At 36.3% G+C, this 22,588-nt stretch overlaps 1 long non-coding RNA gene across 1 annotated transcript in view; it reads left to right on the top strand.

Annotated features, from left to right (window-relative positions):
* The window catches only part of LOC128081479 (uncharacterized), a 178,824-nt gene that overhangs the window by 35,082 nt on the left and 121,154 nt on the right, over positions 1 to 22,588 (top strand). The window lies entirely within an intron of this gene.

Here is a 22,588-nt window from a genome sequence, read left to right as displayed (position 1 = left end):
GTGAGTTTCACCCTAAAAACCAGTTTGCTTTATTTTCTCCAGTGCAATGATTAGAATACTGATTTTAAACGTTGCTGTTCCGTCCTTTTGCTGTTCTTCAGCCTGGAAATCCATGGGCAATTTACATTGTTAACTTAGCCTACTCTATATTATATTGTAGGAAACTTTTCTGGTATTATTCTGTAATTTATGTGATATCTATTAACAGCAACCAAATTCTTTCCTAGTCTGTTCTAAACCAACCAAGGCAAATTTAATTTACTGTTATATATGATTATTTAGCTGGCCTGGATTTTACATTTGACCTCTTTGACTTACTATTAGGCTAGAAGTATAATATTAAAAATTTAAATTTAAACACTAAAATTCTATTCTGTATGGAGAAGTAGAAGTACTTCTTTTAAACCCTCTTCAGACTTTGTTCTATCTTCAGATTTGTTCTATCTTTATATTACACCTTACAGCTATATGGCATCATACTTATAAGCACATAAAATCAAATTGTTCCTTCCCCAGTCTTGTTCAACCAGCAAACTCCCAGAGTAAGGCAGAATTTGTTTCCAATTGGCCTCTAACTAATTGAGTTGTGCTGCTGCATGCTACTTCTGTTAAACAAAATAGCCCATTCTGTTCTGTATTGCAGTACAGCCTAATGTTGTATCCCTGGCAATTGTCATTGAGGGTTACTTATGGGATACTAGTTTTGAAAGTTCTTTAATCAATTTTTTTTCACTGCCTTTGCATATCTACAGAAATAAATGAGGGCATAAGTATTTTTACATGCTGCACGTTTTTTTCTTTTTGCAGTGCAGTTGTAAGAGAGGTGTTTTTCTGCTGTACTGTTAGGAACAGACTTACAGGGATGAAAAAAGCCCAATATGCCAGTGAATACTGATGAATTTAGTTTCTGATAGAGAAAGTAGTAATTATTCTACCAATAGTGAAGCATCTTAGTACTTCTTTTGTGGTTCCTGAAGAAGGAATTGAGATGTATTCATCTTTCAGACGCAGATGGCATGATATACTGAAAAGGTCATCCTTAGTAAGCAATGGAATGTGTGAAATTCTTGTATAAACTTTGATAAGTAGTACTTGATTTTACTTCTCTTAGCTTTAATGGCTCAGGCTTTGCCTTTTGCAGAGTGTTTTATTGTCGAACTATGTTAATTTTCTTTTGCTACTATGTTACGCTTATCTTCTCTTATACTATAAATAATTCCTTAATTTTTCTGTTATTATTAAGTGTTGGATAACAGTTTGGCAATGTTTTACTAAAGAATTTTTTTTCCTCCTGCGTAAGTTTTCACCCCTCAAGCTCTTTTTATTTGATAATGTTTTGCCTTACTTTTGTGTGTTCTCCTTTATTTGTAGGTATAATTTTTGATGTTAGATAGGATAAATCTACTTGTGATGATGACAAAGATGACATGCTTGCTGTACTGAGGTCTACCAAGGGAATGTTCTTACTCCTTCTAGTGGCTGGGATTTTATCTTAATTGAATAAGATCCTATGGATGTGAATCACTATTAAATTTCCCTTGATGTAATCTCTTGCCATTGTTATTTTTCTGCCAGTGTAATATTATATCATTTGGGCCTCTATAAATACACAATTCTAACTCACATTCAAAATGAAAAGCTTTTCTCCTGTTTTCAAGAATATTTCTGTTGAATGCTCTTGCTTTTTCTGATGATATTATCTCTTTTCAGTCTTGGTATTGTGGTATTTTACAGTCAATCAAAACCAAAAAATAAAAGCAAAATCAAAACATTCTGATACTTTCTGTTCTGTTTCTCTAACATCTGGAAAAGCAAATAAATCTATGGTCCATGTAGGCAAAGTAATTTCCTATCTTGAAGCAAGATGAAAGCAATGCTAGTAGATTTAAACATATATGTAACACTTTGGAGACTGCTGCCATGCTTTAACATGTGGGACAGTTTTTAAGAGACCAAAGTTCTGTTTTAAATGTGTCAGCTTTAACTTGGTCCCTTTAAATAGCCCATTAAAGTCCCCTAATAGGAAAAATTTGCAGCTTGCAGCTACTTCTGTGCATGCATAATGCAGAAAGAAATGAGATATCTCGTGTGCCCTGTGGCTCAGAGACTTCTCCTTGCAATTAATAAGCACTGAAGTAGATGACAAGAAGATTATTACACACTTTTTTTAATAGATGAAAGGTTTTGTAGACTTATGTGGATTGTCAACAAAGCTAAACATTATTCTGAAATAATGAAACTTTGGTATTTTTTTTGAGGAGGACAAATAGCTGATCTCCCCCATGCAGGACTGTATATTTGTTCTTATATCTAAGAATGCGTGCATACCTTGCTTTTTACTAGATTGCACTACTAACTGACACAGTGATTTTAATCCTCCATCACCAGGAGGACTACAGTTCAGATTTGACCAAAGCTCTTCGTTTTGTGCTCTCCAGAGGAGTTAATAACTCAAAGCAGGGAGTCTATAAGGACATAACTTCAGAGTGCAGTTCTGATATGACCAAAATGTGAATCAGCTGTTCAGTCACATTAAATGATTCTTTCTCTAATGCAATATTTGTTGTTAATGTAAGAGAAATTTAAGTAGTCATACTTCATGGAGATACAAGTTATTTTCTGTTTACGTTGTAAGCTCAATTATTCAGGAATGTAATTTGTTTTTTGATATTTTATATGTAAGGCTAAAGGTCAAATAATCGATACATAGCCTTAACTCAGGAAGTTAAGGAAGCAGTGTTATAAGGTGTGTGAGGACACTTGAAAGCTAGAAGTCTTGAGAGGTGCTTTTTCTCATTGCTATCATAATGGTGACTGGAGTAAGAAGGAAGGGGGGATGATATAGAATAGATAAAAAAGAAAGAGACGGAAAACTGAAGCAAGCATGGAAAATGAACTGGGAGAACACAGAAAGTAAAATAAGGTTTGATGCATCCTATGGGAAGGCTGGTTTGCTGCTGTGGGGTTATTTCAGTGATTGAAATAGATGTACAGGAATATATTGTGCTGTCTCTGAGGAAGGCAGTCATCTCTTCACCATGCTCAGGGCATCTGCAGTTATCTTAATTTGATCTACATTACATTGAGATGGAGTGAAATTACTTAAACACTTCCATTTGTGCTCCCTAAAATTGTTTTGTTGCATTCCATAAGTATTTTTTTTTATTATTTTTCTTCTCATTTCAAGTAGATAGGGAACTCGGTGTGAGAAATTCTTAAGCCATTCTTACTTGAGAAACATACTTTGGTCAATGTGGCAGGATTTTAGAAGTTCGGGAATGGGTGTGAAACTTTTACTGAAGCTCTAAATAACCTTTAGTAAAATATAATCTCTAGTTTTCTATTATTATTCTTTAGGACTCTGTAATGGAAGTAAGAGATTTACTTTCTTGTAATGTTTTTTCCTGTATGTCAGGAATATTCTAAGGAATATTTTTGTGCTGATGGCTTTCAATCCATTAACTGCATATTGAAGGAAGGAAGATTTAGGTTAGATATCAGGGAAAAGTTCTTTACAGAGAAAGTGGTGAGGTGCTGGCACAGGCTGCCCAGAGAGGTTGTGGATGCCCCGTCCCTGGAGGTGTTCAAGGCCAGATTGGATGGGGCCCTGGGCAGCCTGGTCTGGTATTAAATGGGGAGGTTGGTGTCTCTGCATGTGGCAGGGGGTTGGAGATTCATGATCCTTGAGGTCCCTTCCAACCTGGGCCATTCTGTGATTCTGTGAAGGCGTAAGATGAATCTAGAGCAGAGAAAGTTGGCATGTAAAGTCTGATTAAGCAAATACAAGAGGAGGAAGTTCAGCTCATTACAATTTGGTTCTCCTGCTGTTCTATAGCATCTCAGAGCTTAGTAAAAATCTTTATTACACTGGTTATTTATATGTGTGTGTGTGTATGTATGTATATGTGTGTGTGTATATGTATGTATACATGTATATATATGTGTGTGTGTGTATGTATATATATATATATAAAAGAAACTAACATATTTTTCTCTTACTGCTTGGATCCATTATTCCACCTTTTTACTTAAAGTACTGTTCCATTACAAAGAACTGACATTTACTGGAATTTTTTAACTCAAGAATGTTGTCAGTTGGATTAATTTATCTTGAGCAGCAAAATAAAAACCAATCAATACAAAAAGTTAAAATAAATGACTTATAATGGGTGTATCTGATTGTTTAAATGAAGCATAAAATATACATGATTATGCTTAGCATCATATGTAATGTACTTTAGAAAAAACACTGTAATGCAGTTTAGATAATTTAGTAAATTATAAAGCATAGCAGAATCATTACTGGCAATACTGGCCAACATTTAATCTTTTATATAGACATGTGTGTTGGTTTTTTTTTTTTTAATGACTGGGACTTGCATTTGTTGCATTGTGGTAATTGTGATGGTAGACAACATCATTTTAAAAAGTATTTTCTTTCTCATCCATCAGAGGACTTGTTCAGCTGCTGCTGAGCTCAGCTATGTTCTAAAAGAACTGTTCACTCTGAATTCTAGTGTACTAGCCTGGAGATAGTCTGAAAGTCACATGAATATTAGTATTTTGTAGGTGTTGGATGTGGATTTTTGATTGCGAAGTGCATTTCAAGAAAATCAGCTAAATCAGAGTGAAAATTAAATCTGAAAATTAGTATTCTTCAAAAAGCTTTGAAACATTTGTTCACCAGTATTTATTGAGGATATGGCTATAATTGGGGAATTTGCTCCCTAGAAGAAATACTTAATGTTTTTTAATTGAGTTTTTCCAATAATAGTATTGTACTACTGTAGGTGGCTGCAGATTAATCTTGTAGACATCTAAACTGAATTCAGTGCATAGCTTGTATCAGAAGTAGTGCAGGTAGCAGGAGCAGGGAAGCGATCGTCCCACTGTACTCAGCACTGGTGAGGCTGCACCTTGAGTACTGTCTTCACTTTTGAGTCCCTCGCTATGAGAAAGACATAAAGGCCATAGAGTGTGTCTGGAGATGGGCAATGAAGCTAGTGAGGGTCCTGGAGCACAAGTCTGTTGAGGAGTTTTTCAAAGACTCATATTAGGCATGTTAGGCTACCACTTTGCAGGCAGCTCTTGGTGGACGGCAGATTGGATATGAACTGGAAGTGTGCCCTGGTGGCCAAGAGGGTGGGATGCTGGGGTGCAATAAACAGGAATGTGGCCAGCAAGTCAAGGGAGATCTTCCCCTTCTATTCTGCCCTGGTCAGGCCTTGCCTGGGGTACTGTGTTCAGTTCTGGGCTCCCAAGTACAAAAAAGACAGGGATTTCCTGGAGAGAGTCCAGCAGAGGGCCACAAAGATGATAAAGGACCCGGAGCATCTCTCTTATGAGGAAAGGCTGGGTGACCTGGGTCTGTTCAGCACTGAGAAAAGAAGAATCAGAGGTGATCTTATTAATGTTTATAAATACCTTAAAAGTGGAAGTCAGAGGGACATGACCAACACCTATTCAGCAGTCTATGGGGACAGACAAGGGGAAACAGCCATAAACAGGAGCATAGGAAGTTCTTCACCAGTATGCAAAGGAAATTCTACACAGTGAGGGTGATGGATGCCCAGGGAGCTTGTGGATTCTCCTTCTCTGGAGATATTCAAGACTCAACTAGATTCCTACCTGTGCAACCTGCTATAGGGAGCCTGCTTTGCAGGGGGTTTGGACTCGATCTCTAGAGGTCCCTCCCAGCCCCTGCAATTCTGTGATTCTGCGATTCTTTAAGCGTGAAATACGTGAAAAAAAAACATTCCGTTTGAAATAATTTCATCTACAGATTTAATAAGGAGGAAGTGGGCGCTGATGTCATTGTTTGTTTTGAGGCTGTCTCACTGTGAGTTATTTAATTAACCTCTTCCAGTTGAACAGAAAATCTGTTTGACTTTTCTGTAGAGATGATGCTTTGTTCCATTGGCAGAGATTTCAGTTACAACAGAAGATTGAACGTATTCTACTGAATACATGAATTAACTTGAGAGCAGAGTAACAATACAATCAGGCAGTTTCTGACACCAAGTGCATAATCTAAGCACATGGACTTTGATGTGAAGGCCTTACAAGCACAGGTGAATTCCTCTAATTGCATATAAGAGACCATGATTTTATGTCAAATAAATTTGTCAGATTTGTACTGTTTGTAGATTTGGAAGACAGTGTATGTCTCAATATTATCAGTATTTAATTACTTCAGCAAGCATGATGTTTAGTGGCATTTCTGGTTAAAGTCCTAATTAGTCTTCTCTATCTAATGAGTGTATGAAGGTTTGGCTTGTGGCTTATTATCCTACTCATTATTATGAACGATAGGGCAACTGTTAAAAACCTCCAGTTTTTCACTGAGACTTAATTGTTTATGAAAAGGCCTTGCCCTAGAAATGGAAATAATGATAATTACATTTAATCTTTTCATGGTTTGTGCATTTTTTGCAGTGAAACAGATGCCTATAGGATGCTAATTACCAAGAGGGGAACTGCAGTACACTACCAGACAGGCTTATTTTGCAAGTGCAAGGTCACATTTCTGTATATCCTTGCTATCATTAATTTTCTTCTTCATGTATGTGCTTTTCATGTGCTTGACTTCATGCCAAGCACATTTAGTGCTCAGTTTTAGTAGCTTACAAAAGTTGACAGGAGGATCGCATAAAGCTGCTTGTTTAGCACTCTAATTGCATCCCCTCTTGCTGTTTTTCTTTTTTTTCCCCACTGATAGAGGTACAAAGTCTGCTCAGTACCAGGTGTGGCACAGAAGCACGTATTCAAAGTGAGCACAGAGGCATCTTTTGGGTTTACACCAGTAGGGGAGTTGGCAACATTGTGATGCTTTCCATGTACTGCCTGATAATTTCTCTGTTTGCTACTTGACTTTGCTCTCCTCATACATTCTGCCAATATATATCTTCAGTAGGAGTCTGAATGTGAATTTTATTTTGTAATTTCATGATCAGTCAATTTATTTATTGCTGAAATGGACTTAAAAAAATTAAAACTCTGTAATGGGACACAGTTGTCTTTTTGGAAAAGACTGTAGATGACTTTGTAGTTTTCTGAAATTTAAATAAAGTTTTGACTCATGATGAACACATCTTTGTGTTCTCAGAAGGAAGGATTGTGAAACGGCCACATTAAAGGCCATGGCTAAGCTGGGGAGATGTTTAGGTTTACCACATTTCTGTTTTCACTGTTTAAAAATGAATAGCGTCTGGAGCTGTCTTTTATCAGAGCTGTTGCTAATGGCAACTTTCTAGTCCATAGGCAACTAACTGTCTTGTGCTTGGAGTTCAGGGACCAGGTTGCCAGGTACAGCAAAATAGAAACCATCAGTTTGCAAAGAAAATCAGTGTTTCTATTCTGTTCCCTTATCCTGTGAGCGTCACCTCTGTTTGTGATGAAGAATTTCAAGTTTCATTGTAGTAGTATTTGAATGATAGCTGGGTACATATTAGGAAACTGATGAATAATACAGCAGAGATAGCATTTAATAACATCTCTTGTCAGCTGCCATCCCATAATTCAAATCTTGAAAAGTGATTTTTATTTTGATTTCAGTATAAATCTTTATGTCTGTCTATCTCCATTGTTGGCAAGACAAGAAGGTAACAAACGAGTGAAGAGATGTTCTGATTTAATCTTAGGTAACTGCAGGTGTCATTTTGTAAGTCTACGACACTGCTGATGGATCACTTTGCTCACTGAGTACATGTGGATAATAAAATGTAAAGCAAGAGGCCAAGAGCAGAGAACAAGAATGCACAGATAAAAACTCTGTTACCATATGCCACTGTTTTTGTTGTTAGCATTTACTTTTCTAAGCAAATACAGCATAACTCAATGAAAGGAAACTTCCTAACAATTACTCCAGATCCTCAGAAAAAAAACAGGACCTTGACAGTGCAAGAGACTTTGATTCTCCCTTACGTGAAATGCATTTGAACATATTAAATTAAATCTTGTATATATTCTACCATGTTAATATAATTTTAGCACGGATGCCATGAGGAATCCCATCATTCCCTAACAGTGATGTTCTGATCCGCTCTCTTTAGGGTAAGATTTTGCACCTTAATACTGATTACAAATGCCCTGATGTACAGATACACATATCTTCAGCATATTTTCAGCAGTTACCCCAAGCTACACAAATAGCAAGTTCATTCTTTTTACTGCTCTACTATTTAGAAACTTGGACAATGTCTTTCTTCAGTTGCTGAGCCGTAGCACAATGTGACTTTGGCCACCATAGTTACAGTTCTTGCTTTCAATAGTATTTAATAAACTGATAAAGAAAAGAGAGAATGGGAGACATGATTAGAATTTTTATTTCTCTGTAAGGCTAAGTCACAGTAAAAGGCGTGCTTTGGGGACAGCATTTTTATCCTTAACCATCAATAGGATCTGTAGTTATGTATTAAATCCCACTTTTATGAGAGGAGTGTTAGGAAGGAGAATGAATTCTTAGGGAGAGAAATATACTTAAGTATTTAAATTATGATCTTGTTTTTCTTTGTGGTTTGCTTTCATTGTCTTTTTTATACATTTAAGATGTACGCAGCTTAATTTAGCAGTTCTTTATAGCAAGGCAGGAAACTAAGGAAGATGCTGAATGGGACACAATTGTCATGGAAAAAAAACAAATGCTCTCAACAAACTGGAGCATTGCTTGGCAGTATTAAAAGGTTAAGCCAGTAGTTATAAATGTGGATACCACGTATTCAGTATTTGGATGGAAAATAAACTTTTAATTCATAGGTTTAGGGTTTTATTTGCTGTTAATTAAATAACCTTGGGTTTGTTACTGTCACTGAAAAGAAGATTTAATGGAAAAGAAAATGGTATTGTTTTTAAGCTTTAGCTACTTTAAAGCATTTTCACTGTTGATTTCTGGAGTTATATCTGAGGTTACATCGAAGCTGAATCAAATATTTATTAGCATGCTCACAGTACACCTGTGATCCTCAGCTTCTGAGAGCTACCTTAACCAGAGAAGAGAGGAAAAGTAGGTGTCATAGAAACAGACGTTGGTCCTGCTACAGTGAGATGCACGATGTTAAGGGCTGTGCAGAATTCAGCTGCTCTCCTTTTAGATGATTACAGTGGTTACATGTGCCTGCTGAAACACGTCCTTGAACTAAAAGCTGTGGAATATTCCAGTAAAAATGTTTATGAATTTATAGGAGCTTCTTTGAATGCTGATAAGTAATTTTCTGCTTCAAAATACATAAACTGAAGTAAGCATTATATGCTATTATATTTTTTCCAACTTTGTGTGAATTGGTGAAGATGGTAACATATACCTTCTATTGCAGGATTTTCACAATTAATTTCTTTTAAAAGTAATATACTTTTTATATGCACTTAATAGGGGCAACGCGGTTTATAAGGCAATGTTTTTAAATCTTAGAGTGAATTCAGATCAGTATAACCAACTCACCTTGTTCCAGTCAAAATGTGGGTGAAATCACTGGAAATACCATGTGTTCAGGAGAGGTCTAAAGGTGTTACTCAGAATACAGTCAAAGGCTATGTTTTCACAGGGGCAACATGGTGTAGGTTTTAAGGAATTATACTGAATGAAGGATATCTGTAAAGCAATATACAGAACTGCTGTGAAAGCGATGAGTGTTTCCAGGAAAGTAGACTGTATTTCTGTGTTTATTTTTATGAGCACCTTCCCTGTTAATTATGTCTTCATTTCAAACTTAACTAGCTTGCTTTCAGCCTTACTTGCAATGATTATCTACCACCCTTAGCAAGTGCCAATAATACACTGTGCAGATAGGATCAGATCTAATGTCTTTGTGGGGACAGTGCCTCGAAGAATGCTTTTCACAGCCTTTCAACTTCTCTAGTGGTTTCCAGCCATCATGTGAGAACTGCTGGTTATGAATTATGGACAAAACAGCTGAAAGCTTGTGTTCTATAAATGATACATGAAGAATTTCCTCTTCTGGAAACCAGGAATGTCACAAAAACAAATTCTAGATGTTCCAGCAATACAACAGAAACAGATACTGCTAGAGTTAGAACAATTGTACTGTAATTTTCAAAACTAAAAGAAAGCATTAATGAAAATAAATGGTCCATAAGCCTGAATGAACGATTTGATTTCCCACAGTTTTATGTTTTGCAAGCTCTCCCAAAAAGCTCAGTCTAGTCTTCCACTAGGCTCCTACCTGCTTTTCTTTGTGATTTTGTCTGGCAAACTGCAGCACATGCCATGGTTACTTTGGAGCTCTCATGATTGACTGATCGTCTTATTGCTGCCCTTTAGCTGATGAGTGAAATGAGCAGAACAGCTAAATCCTGAATTCTCCCTGCTCTCTTCTGTCAGGACACTAATTAGTTGCAGTTCTCTGTTCAGTCATTAGAGTTCACAAAATTAAAGTTAAATTTGTGAAACCTTAAGCACATTAAATTTGGTTGAAATGGTCCAGTTAATTGAAAAGCTATTGCAGGGAGAGTGAAGGCCTGACAAGTGATGGACAAACAGGGTGTGTGATGTGTGTTTTTGCTGCTTTAGTAAAGCTGGAGAAAGCTAAGAGAAAACAAAAGTGCTATTCACTCTATCACACAGTCTCTAAAATAGCATAGCCATAATGAAAATAGTTATCCTAAAATCGGATGGTGTTTGAGGTATTCAAATCTTTATATCTTCTAAGTGTACAGTTACAATTAGTTCTCTTGAGGGACTTTTTTAGAGCTCATTAAACTAGATGTTTTGTTTAGAGTAATGTTGGTAAGAAGAATAGATTTCAACAGTTTAACATTTATCTTCTCATAGTTCTGTGCCTTAAACAACAATGGTCATTTTAGAAATATAATCCATCTGGATTTCTCCTGAGTATTTTATAGCTGAATGGAACTCACTGGATTATTTTTTATTTTTTTATTTTTTTATTTTTTTTGCTAGAGATAAATTTTAAGGAGAGCCTCATAAATATAGAGCAGATTAATATTATATTTCAGTATGCTATCTAACATGTAAAATCACACACATTGCTTAGTGAATGCTTTGGGGTTTTGGTGGTACCTCAGCTGTGGCATCTTAGATTTCTCTTAGTTCGGAGCAGTCAAATCTGACTGATGAATTCTTCTGATGCACCTGAACAAATATCACTAATATCCAATGCATTAGACAGCTATTGGGTACTCCTGATTTACAAGATGTTACCTCAGAAGTTACTTTTAAAACAGTGATGTTAATCTTAGTGATGAGTGGATGTTAGTGGCTAATCACAGGCATGTGGGGGAAATAGCACAGACCTGGCTGTTGGATTTTACAGCTGGAAGTAAATGGAAAATAATACCCTACAAATCTCCCAGTAGGTAAACATAGAGAATTTCGAGACAAATATCTGGTAGGTTTGTTCTGCTTTACATTTCTGTGGTGTAAATAAGGCTGTGTTCTGCTGAAATTAGACTTAGATCAGGAGTATGTGGAAGTGAATTGGGTTCATTTAATGAAATTTTGATGATTGTACAATCCCCACATGAAGTACAGCAGGGCCTCCATGTTAGAGATTTCATGATGGTTTGTGTTTGTCTTTTGTTGTAGCATAACCAAACAAATTTTTCAACCCAGGCACTCGGGTAGAGCTTTAGTTTTTATAAATAAGTTAAGTGCTATTAATACTATAAAAAGTACTGCTTTTAAAGTTTCACTTATGCAAAAGATATTGTCAATGATGTGACATACACATAGTTACATTCTTTAAGAAATATGATCACAAGATAGTGTTCTGATATATCTAATATTTCTTGCAGATTGAAAATACAAATATTAAATATTACAGGAACATACAATGTAGGTATTTTCACTTTGATTTTTATTAAATTGCCTCAGAGAGGACCAAATATGGCATGCAATATGCAGTAGCCTAAGCACGGCTAAGCTGAATTTCTTCCTCTGCTGGAAATTGAATTGAGCAAGTGGTTGAACCAGATGACCTCTAATGGTGCAGTCAAATCTAAATTACCTTCTGATTTTAAGATTTAATGAAACTTGTTTTCTGTTATTGAAGTTTATTAGTAGAAGTAAAAGGACTCTGTGTTGTAAGAAAGGATAGCGTCCCTTGAAGTGATGAAATGGAAGTTATCTGCAGGTATACTAAGCCCTGCGCGCCAACAGGACTCGTAATAAAGGCAGTTGGGAAGACTGCCTAAGAGAGTAAAAGCTGACCTGACATTAACAAAAAACATTATTGCGTCTAAAGTTATTTTTGTAAACATCACAAAATGTGTGGACAGTTCTACAGCCAGCAGTTTTCTAATATAACCATGGAATATTGTAGGTCAGATTAAGCCAGCATTTTGGAAGCGCAACAGCCATGCGTGGCTGGGTGATGCAGTGTGAGGATTTAAGAGAACCAGTTATCCTGGCTTTTGGTCACAAATGCCAAAGGCAGTGCGTATTCAAACCGTAAAATTTTCAAAGGTCAAATATCTGCAAAAACAAAGCACTTGTCATTTGTTAAATTACTTTAGCGAGCGCAGATTAATACTGTCAGTAAAACTGAAGTGATGGTAATTGCACAATTGGAGAGTGTTTATTTTAGTGTTCAGGCTGCCAAACACCAAAGTACTTGATTTACATCATCAGCATATAGAATATTTTATGAAGTACCTAATGAAGTGCATATAAATTTTGCAAATTGTGTGTAGGGAAGTTAGGAAAGTAGAAGGCTATGTAGAATGTTGCCTAGACATTTTCAGGTAGTCATTCTGTGATAAAAAGCAGATGAACTTGAACTCATATGTAATATTGGAAGGACATAGGTGAAGATATTACCCAGGAATAGTGATGTAAGGACATTTGACTGTTTCTAGAAACATGGGGGAATTTCAAACTAAAATCAGTTCAACATTGCAAGAAGACAACTGAAGGCAGGAGAATGGAGGGCATGGATCCATCATACTGGATCCATGGAGTACTGGAGGACACTGAGCTGGGTTTCATAATCAACTGTCAACACAGCAAATATATACTTAGCATTTTTGTGTTAAGATAAATACTAACTGAATCACCAGCTTTGCACTTAACTGTTATGTATTAACTAGACTGATGATTCATCATTAACATATTTAGTGAATTGCTGATTTAATATTTTGAAGGATGTTGAATAGACAGTGCAATAATGGTGCAGTTAAGGGGAAGTGAGGGTGAAGTGACTGGTTACCTCTGGCTCAGCTTTAGGAGGCATCTCTCCATGAAGATAGCTACAGGGCAAGGACGGCATCACTGCTTACTTTAGGGCTGGTTTTGTATAGGCTGTCAGCAGGGATAATAAGCAAGTATCTCTACACAAAATGGAAGTACAGAAAGGGTACTATTCATAAAAACTCAAACAAATATAAAAGTAACTTAAAGAATAAGAATTAGGATCTGCAAAAGATGCAGGCGACCCTAGTACTTGAGAATCCTCTGCTATGGAGATGTCCATTGTTCTTTGGGCCACCTGGGTATGCCAGAAAGATTTGCTGAACCGCTACACTGTGAGCATGGACTCCAGAGACCAATGGAGTAATCTTACAGTCTTTGGTGTGGGAGAAGTCAAGGGCTGGAAGCATTTATCACAGTAGGACAAAAATTGGGCATCTAGCAAAGGAGTCTGTGATCTTTGTATATTGTGTAGGTACTACTTTACCTCATCCTTACAACTGCATTGCTGAAGCAGAACAAATAAGATGTACAATATTACATAAAAAATATGAATCTTATTTTCCCGTATCTTTATGCTATTTCCAGTTATCACTTCCTCTGTGTTTGTTTTTGTTAATCAAAGATGTTAGAGCTCATGTCATTTAGGCTTTCATCCTTTTAGATACATCACCCTTTTCTGAAATATACAAAATCAATGCTAGGTATGTGAAAAATTCATTTGTGCTAAAAGATGAATTTTTTTTTCCATCTGTTGTAATGAATATTTTAAGGTGAAATATTTTCAATGTATTTTGTGTTGCATTTGAAGTCACCTTGTATGATATAATAAAGACGAGGATGATGACCATCTCATTGTTCAGGTATCAGTGTCTATGAAAATTATTAATAAATCTTCTGTTAGCTACACAGCTGTGGTTAGCTGTGGTTACAAAACAGAGTATTTTATCTGTGACAGCATTTTCTGTTTCAATCTGAAATTGTAAGACTGCAAGCGTTTTTTAAAGTAGCCAAATACATAATACATTTTTTTCTGACTGATAAGACTCACTGCAAAAAAAAAGTAATTTGTAAATTTTTCTCCAAGCAAAAAATCATCTCATAGATAAGTTATTTTTACTTCACTTCATGAGAAAGCTTGTGTCAGGTGTTCACCATGTTTGAAAAACTTCAGTTATCTGAATATTGTGATCTTTGAGATAGATGCTTATTAATTGAGGAATAAGTCATTGAATAGGTCACTGAAGTGTAGAGAGCACAAGTCGGTTTCAAAAAACATAAAGGCTTTAAAGAAGTGTTGTTAGGTGAATGTAGTGACAATGTGTTTCCATTTGTGACCATGTATTTCTATTTGTGGAGAGACAGAAATTTTGCAAAACACTTTATGATGCCAAGAAACTCTTCAAAAACCTTTTTTTTTTTTTAATGTAATGGCTATTACTTTAATTTATTTGTAGATTTGCATGCACTTTACAAACTGGAAATTAAAATAAGTTCATTTAAGTTGATTGCATGAGTGCATTTTGAATACTGTAGGAAGCTTTATGTTGCTCTAAATTGCAGGGGTTAATATGAAACCGTTAGTCTGGCATTGGCTGTTACAAACAATAATGGTGTGGCTGTTGGTCTCATAACAGAAGAAGTACAAGTGCAGAATTGAACTGATACTGGCTTTTTATTATGAATTGCATAATGAAAAATTACTAACAATACAGGTTTCTCAGTGGTCCATTTAGTTCTTCATAATATTTTGAGCTTTGTAGTATAATTTCATTTCATGTTTTGTTGTTTTTTTTGTTTGTTTTTTTTTTTTTAAGAAGCCATCTCTGTAACACAATTTAACTTCACAAACCGTGCAAGGTAGTTGTCTGTGGACTACGCTGATTAAATTGGAAATGCAATTTCCACTTTGTTTTATCCTGTGTTTGCTTTTAAGTGTCTGTTACCTACACCTGAAATTTACTATTCCCTTCAGCTAAATCAGAAGCAAAGATATTAAATAACTTACGAAATTCTGCCTAAGTTATTTTGGTTTGTAAACCAGGAATCATTAAAGCACTTTGCAAGGATAATGTGCTACCTACGTCGTTAAAAATGAATGTATCTTATTCTACTCTGTTTTGTAGATTTTTTTCTGAAAAACAAAGTTGAGATCCAGATTCAGGGTGCTGTCTGTGGGTGATGACACTGAGGATTGAAATAAGCTTTGGAAACCCACTTAGGATTTATTGGCTGTAGAAGTGATTTTTTTAGGCTTACCTGGTGCAAAACTATAAAGGCACAGTTGTGTAAAGACATTACACTCCATGGGAGAGGGGTATTAAAGCTTTGCTGGGATAATTTACAGAGGCTTTTAGTTGGTACAACCAAATGTTGTGGAGCATTTGGTCTTAGTTCAAGGAATAACAATTTGTACTTTAAATTCTGAATATGTGCATAGATCCCAGAAAGCACCCAGCTGTAATGCAGTGATTTTGTTTGTTTGTGTCTTAAGCTGACGGGCAAAATCTATTTTTCCCTTGAGGCTGAAATAAGACTTGAACCTGTATTAGTAAAGCTTATAGAAGGTTTCATATATTCATTGAAATAGTTAGCATTTTTATGAGACTGTTATGAGAGAATTATGAGATAAAGTGATAGGCAGGCTGGAGGAGATGGTTTTGTGAAATATCTTTAGCATAAGGTTACTTTTCAATAAATATGTACATTATGGTTAGTGTATTTCTATAATAGTACTTGAAATCTGTATTTGGAACAGAAAATTACTCTGTCAAAATGACTTTAATTCATTGAAAATAAAAGGAGCACTGTATTATGTCACTGTTGTAAACCTACTGCACTATACCTTCATGTTTTATATCTGCATATCAAAACGCTAGCTAAAAGAATGTTATTTGGTGGTAGCAAAAGTTGATCATTGTGATGTGTGGTCAGGCATGGTTTCAGCCTTCCTCATTTTCAGTCAATGACACTGTTCTGTTACTAAAAGAAATAAAATAATTATGTTTTATTTTTTGGGAAAAAAAAAAAAGACACTGTCAGAACGAAAACTCTCAGGAGGACGTTTTCCTTGCAAAAATTTCATAAAATGTTAATGAATCCAGGATTGGATTCTGGCCAACACAGAAGAGCTTTCAGCATTTTAAGTCAGAACTAGATTATCAGTTATGGATTAAATTGCTTTTTCCTATTCTGATACATTGGGTATATGAAGAGCTCAAAAAAACAAAAAAAAGAAAAAAAAATCATGTGCCAAAAATATGTCCTTCTCTGTTTTAATACATAATAATTTGGAAATTGTCTGTAGATGCAAGTACCAAATCTGGATAATTGAGTGGCCGTGCAATGGAAAGACTAACACAAGACCTAAGCAATTTGGTCTCTAACAGTGGATACTCAGGTCTGATATAAACTGCCTGACTCTTGTTTTAACTTGTGCTGAAGGTCAGCTTGCTCTGTGCACCTCCTGTATCGGCACTTCACACCTGAAGCCTCGACTGCATCTGTCAGCAGAGACTGAATGGCCACTGTCTGCAGTAGGGACACTTCAGCAGAGGTCAGATGGTGTGGTTGAAAGGAAGTGCTCCAGCCTCTCAGAGTGAGATAACAGACTGAAATTCAGCCCTGAATAGTGCCAGGAGATTGAATGCAAGAATATTGTTTCTTATCTATAGGCTGAGATTCCACCTTGTATAACTTTAGACTTCTGCCTGTATCTTATATGGATTTCTTTTCAACTTCCTGAAGAGAAATCGGCACTTATAGGGGATGATTCATCAGACCAATTTTAGGTTTTTTTTTCTTTAGGAAGAGATTTAGTCACTCTATTGTATTGCTTTGAACTGGGTGAATTGACATTTTGCCCCCTAGGAAGTAAAGATATTTCAAGCTGTGTTCTTCTGTTGGAATTTTTTTTTTTGATGAATAATTTGAGTTTAAGCAACCTACTGCTCTTTTGCAGCTTGAACTAGAACTTTCAAAGTAGACTAACCATTTGAATCTCTAATGGTAGAATAGGAATATCTCGTCCTTGAGAATTTTGTAGTTATAGTCTATGAACAAAAAGCAGTACAGCTTGCCATCTTATTAAAACTCCTCTACTTCACCAGCAGACTATGAATTCTGATGGAGTAAGAAGATGATCAGAAATTACGTTGGAATTTAAGCCAAAGCATGCTACTTATTAGCAGCTAGGATAAAATTGCATGTGATCAGTTTCCTGGAATTTGTAGATCTGAAGGCTGCTGTTAGAAAACCAAAGTGGTATCTCATGCTTTTCTTTTTCCTCAGTACTGATTTTACAGGAGTAGTTACATTATCTCAAGCCTTCCTTTAAGTAGATTTGATGTCCAGAGTATTGTTGTGTGAAATAGTTTTCCACCTTTTTCATCTTTGTCATAATTATCTAACACATCTTTGCTTCTGGCAGAAATTCCTTTGAGTAATGATGAATGCTTTACTCTCAGCTTTGTATTTTGACAAAATTATGTTCTTGTTCAACAATTTGGAATGAAATCTGTCAGATAAAATTACAAAACAACTCAAACTTTTAATAGAATGCTACATGACGTTCAGATTAATTTTTGTTTTACCAATCATTGGACAATCCAAATTTTGTGTTTTGAATTCCTTAAAGCTAGGTGTTACACCACCTCTAGGGATACATTGGAGCATGTGATGTCTTTTTTACGAGGGTGGATAGTGATTGGACAAGGGGGAATGGTTTTAAACTGAGATAGGGGAGGGTTAGGTTAGATATTAGGAGGAAGTGATAAAATAAAATGTATAAAATACACTACATGAAATAATAAATAAAATGGCGTGTGAGTGATGAAAGCTCATCTGTAGTGTTCCATTTTGCTGTGGAACTGGCAGTGTGCACAGTCATGCAGCACTATGGCATCCCTCCCAGTCTGTGGTTCTGCACGCTGGAGTAAAGAGCGTCAGGGGATGCCTGTGTCTTTTCACAGCTGTGGCTTGGCACTGTGACCACCTATCCGAGTCCAAGTGCATCGCACTGGAGAAAAGAGAGCACTTCTCCATGCAGCTGCACAGGTGTGCTGTTTCTACCATATCCACTCTGTGGAGAGTTTAAGCAAACATGTACCTGAATCTTCTGGTCTGCTTTTGCAGCTGTTAACTCTAAGATATATTTTTGTCCATCCTTAACTTTTTTCCCACCTGCAAACTTATTTTCTACAGTTACCAGTTTTGGTGGAGGAGTCTTTGAGACTCGTTTCTCTGCAATATGGCAATTATGCTTATTAATTTTCTTTTGCCAACAGGAATGGTGTTGTGACTCCTTAGCATTTTGCTCTTTCTGAGCTTAATTTATTAGGAAAGAATGATCAGATGCTCATGTCTATATCACAGTAATTTCTGATTACTAGGGGCGTGAGAGCTGGAGAGGTGTTTCCTGCTGAGCAGACATGAGAGCTGAGAGGAGTTTAATTAAGCAGCAGGCGAAAACTGCGAGAGGAGAAAATATATATTGTGGCAGATAGAAAGTGAGCAAGATCAATTTGTTTGTACTGGCAGTATCACCCACAGAGTATCTGCTAACAGGGAAAAGGGCTACATTCATATTAAGCAGATCAATAAATGGAGGAACCAAGAACACGTGTGTAGCACAGAGATGAATGGCCACGTAAGAGTAAGATGTGACCTTTATCAAAATCTCAATACTCACTGAGATTGTTGTATCACTGATGGTAATTTTAGGTTGTTATAAGCCAAAGAAGCAGTAGCAGCAGAGAAACTGTGGGAAACGAATACCTTATTTATATGGAAAAATACAGAAACATTAAAAAAGGGATGTTGAGATCTTAAGTAAAGAAAATGAACAGTAACGCACTAAATTTATCTTGGAAAAATGATAATTATGCTTTTACAAAGCAAGGCAGGACTGTGAAAATTAGATACTTAAGTATCTTTTTAGATAAGGGGTAGAGTTATTGTTTTGTTGGTGGTGTTTGTTCTGGCAAAGCATACTATGAAATCCTTCATCCAGTGCAAAATTGCACTGTTTCTTTTAGGGTTTCTGGTAGCTCTAAGCAGAGTCTATTTATTCACCGGCATTAATATTAAAGATCTGAAATATGTTAAGCTATTTACGTAAGTATTTTTATTTGTATAGCTAATCAGTTAAAAATTAACCAGAAAATGCTTCTATTTGGGGAACTTACTGATCTGTTCTTTATTCATTCTCCAATAGGCAAACTCTAATGACTAATAATGGGAATCTCAAATGAGATATTTTGAGGAAAGGGAGAGAAGAATGTTTTCAGCAGTGAAACAAGCCAGTTCCTGACAGCCAGTAGATGTCATTCTCTCTCTACTTTAATACCATTTTCTTCTGTTCTCATGATATTTTTCCAAACTACAAATTGCAGATGGAGAGTGGGGGGAAGCATTTACGTTTCACTTTCTTCTGATCAGTGCACAAGTTTATATCTTTCTCTTCAGTAATGTAAGGTGTCAGAGTGTGAAATTGGAACTTCTTGATTCAACTGAGGCTTATAAGCTATTGTCTTTCAGTCATTCATCTATTAGCTCTATTTTATTTATTTGTAGAAGAGATTTGTAAGCTTTGTACTGTACATGGTTTTCCTTTTTTTTCCATGTTAGTTTTTATTCTTTGCAGCTTCAATTTTCTTTCTAAGTAGGTTTTCATGATGCTGTTCCTGTAGATCTCCTCCTACTGCTTCTCAAGATGTCGAGGCTAAGTGCAAGAAAGGGTTGTAACCCTGGGGAAACGCATGTACTTCCATGCAGAGGCATAAGAGAACTGTCTGTTCCCCACGTGGGAATAGAGGTTTATCTGTGTTTTTCCCTAAATATCCATGTTAGCTGGAACCCAGACACAGAGCCCTCCTGGCAAATACAAAGAATTTCATTTACAATAAGGATTCTGCAGTCTTGCTAAGCTAAGCAATTTGAAGTTAGTCATTTCATTTCTGTCTGCAAAAGTTTCCTCTTGTCTTGAGGATATTGTGGGCAGAAGGACAAAACACTGATTCTAAGACGAGACTGAATTGCACTACTTCTTTTAATCCTTGCAGTGCCATGTTGTGAAAGCAGGAGGAAAGCAGCTGTGAAATTAATTCTGGAGCTGGAGGACGTCCATTGCTAGAACTATCAAGACAACAGCTTTATAGATACTGAACTGTAATTTTTGCTCTTTGGCACTCACTGTTTCACCCGAACCTCTTCTATCACACATGAACCTCATGTGTTTTATTAGCCACTGAGCTGAAGCAGATGCTTTCCAAAGCGTGCTGACTTTGCTTCAGCACAGGACTCAGAATCTATGCTCCCAGAAGAGCAGTGAGCTTAGCCCTAAATGTGTCAAAGCAAAAATACCTGATTTTCTGCAGAATAGATAGCATAGACAGTGAACTTTGAGATGGAAGAGTGTTAACTGAGTTTCCAGCAGAATGTTTTAAATGATGGTGAAAGAATACATATATAAAATATATTTTAAAAAAATATAAAATCCTACAAAATCCACAGAAAGATGTGAAGCATTTCTGGCTCACGTATTCTCAGGGGTCTTAAAGTGTATATAATTTTTGAGCCTGAAATTTTAGATTAAAAGTTAAACTAGGTGGCAATCTTAGTGTGTTGCTGGGGACTTAATGCTGCTGCTTTTTCCCCTATGGCAGTCATCGCAGTGCTATCAGATTTGTTCTTGGCATGAACTCAGGGTAATACATGCAGAGAATAACAGTTATAAAGTACTGATATGGATCTGGCTGTTCCTGTTGCATTTGAAGCTCTGTGGCAACCTATTTTAGTTTCCCACATACATTAATGCCACACTAGTATCGCACCGGTTTCACACCATTATCAGAAAGATTTAAACACATCAGAGTTGCATTTCCTCTGGATCTTGCAGTTGTGATCTCAGATAATCTTTCATCGTTGTTAAATATCATTTCTAGCAAAGCAAGAATTCAGGCTGATAGGGACACTGACTGCAGTAAAACACAAGAGGTCTTGCTACCATGTGCCTTATTAGGACATTAATTATATTAATGGCAAAAAAATACTGTTACAGTTTTCCCATCACGGTAAAGTGCTAATGTTTTGCAGAAGGAAAAAGAGTAATAAATCCATAGCCAATAAGAGATACAAAAGCAAGGAAAAGAGTGACTGATAATGTTTTTATGGCTATTGACTAGCAAAATAGCTGTCTACAGGATATCATCATCTTGGTACTGTTTGCATAGCTGAGAAAATCAGTTACATAAGCAAGTAAAGTAAACAGCCTACTCAGTTCTGCCTATCTAAAGGAGAGCAAACAGATAAATGAGCTAAGTGTGATGGAGGAGTTAAAACAAACCAAGGAAAATAAAGGTAATGTTAATAGAAGGAATAAAGTGCAAATGAAAAATAAAGTGCAGGTGAAATCTATTTTGTACAGTAAGAAACAAGGAATATGCAAACAAATCACTCGCAACCTGACAAATAAATAAGAAAAATCTTAGAAAATAGAAATTGTAGCAAAGGGTCTAAAGGACAAAAGTTGTTAAAGCTCAGCTGGATGGACACGGGGTAAAGCCTTTGCTATTTTGTGTTAAACATCTGGACACCTTTTGCTGAATTTTGCGCATTTTACTCAGAGCACAAAAAATAATGAAATTGCATTTTGCCTTCTAAGCTGTGACTCACTTCACTTAAAGGTCATTGCCCAGAGTGTCTGAATGTGCCCAACAGACAGAACACCAAAGGGTGTTAGAAATCTACATGTCTGTGTCATGACAAAGGAGAATGTAAAGATCTCAGCTTCTCAAGGGGATGATAATGGGGACCTTCCAATTTACACCAGTGGAACATTATTCAGTATTCATACTGAGATATGACTTGTGACTGTGATTTGTGCTTTAGTACTTACTTTGTCTACTCTTGAACTACCCCATATTCTGTCACTGAATGGATTTTAAAAATGACTTGAGAAATACTAGGAGGCTGAGAAGAGCAAGGACAGGTATTTAAATTGCAAAGCAAAGGACAAGATCCTCCAATAAATTCCTAATTCCTCTTCTTTTCAAGTACATGAATCATGCTATGCAACACTAAGTTTGTGCACAGCCTCAGGGATAAGCGAAGGGAAGACATGAAGGTACTTTTGCTTTAATCTATCACCTAATCCCACAAAAAAGGCAGGGGAAATTGGATTCACAGAAATTGGCACAATCTGACTGTAGTGGTATCAAAGCAATCTTTATTGAAAAATGTAAGAACTAGGTGCTTAGAGAGAGGATGACTTTGCAGCTGCTTTTTCACAAAACATTGGACTTCTCAGCACAGCAGGGCCCATCCTGTGCACACTGTACCTCTTGCATTCCCCCATTCCTGTAAGGACAGTCAGGATATCGGTGTTAAAGATTTGCCTGCTCCATATACCCATGGGTCAGCTCAGTC

This window comes from Tympanuchus pallidicinctus, unplaced genomic scaffold (assembly GCF_026119805.1).
Source record: "Tympanuchus pallidicinctus isolate F22 unplaced genomic scaffold, pur_lepc_1.0 scaffold21, whole genome shotgun sequence".
Taxonomy (NCBI): domain Eukaryota; kingdom Metazoa; phylum Chordata; class Aves; order Galliformes; family Phasianidae; genus Tympanuchus; species Tympanuchus pallidicinctus.
This window is presented reverse-complemented; position numbering and strand designations above follow the sequence as displayed.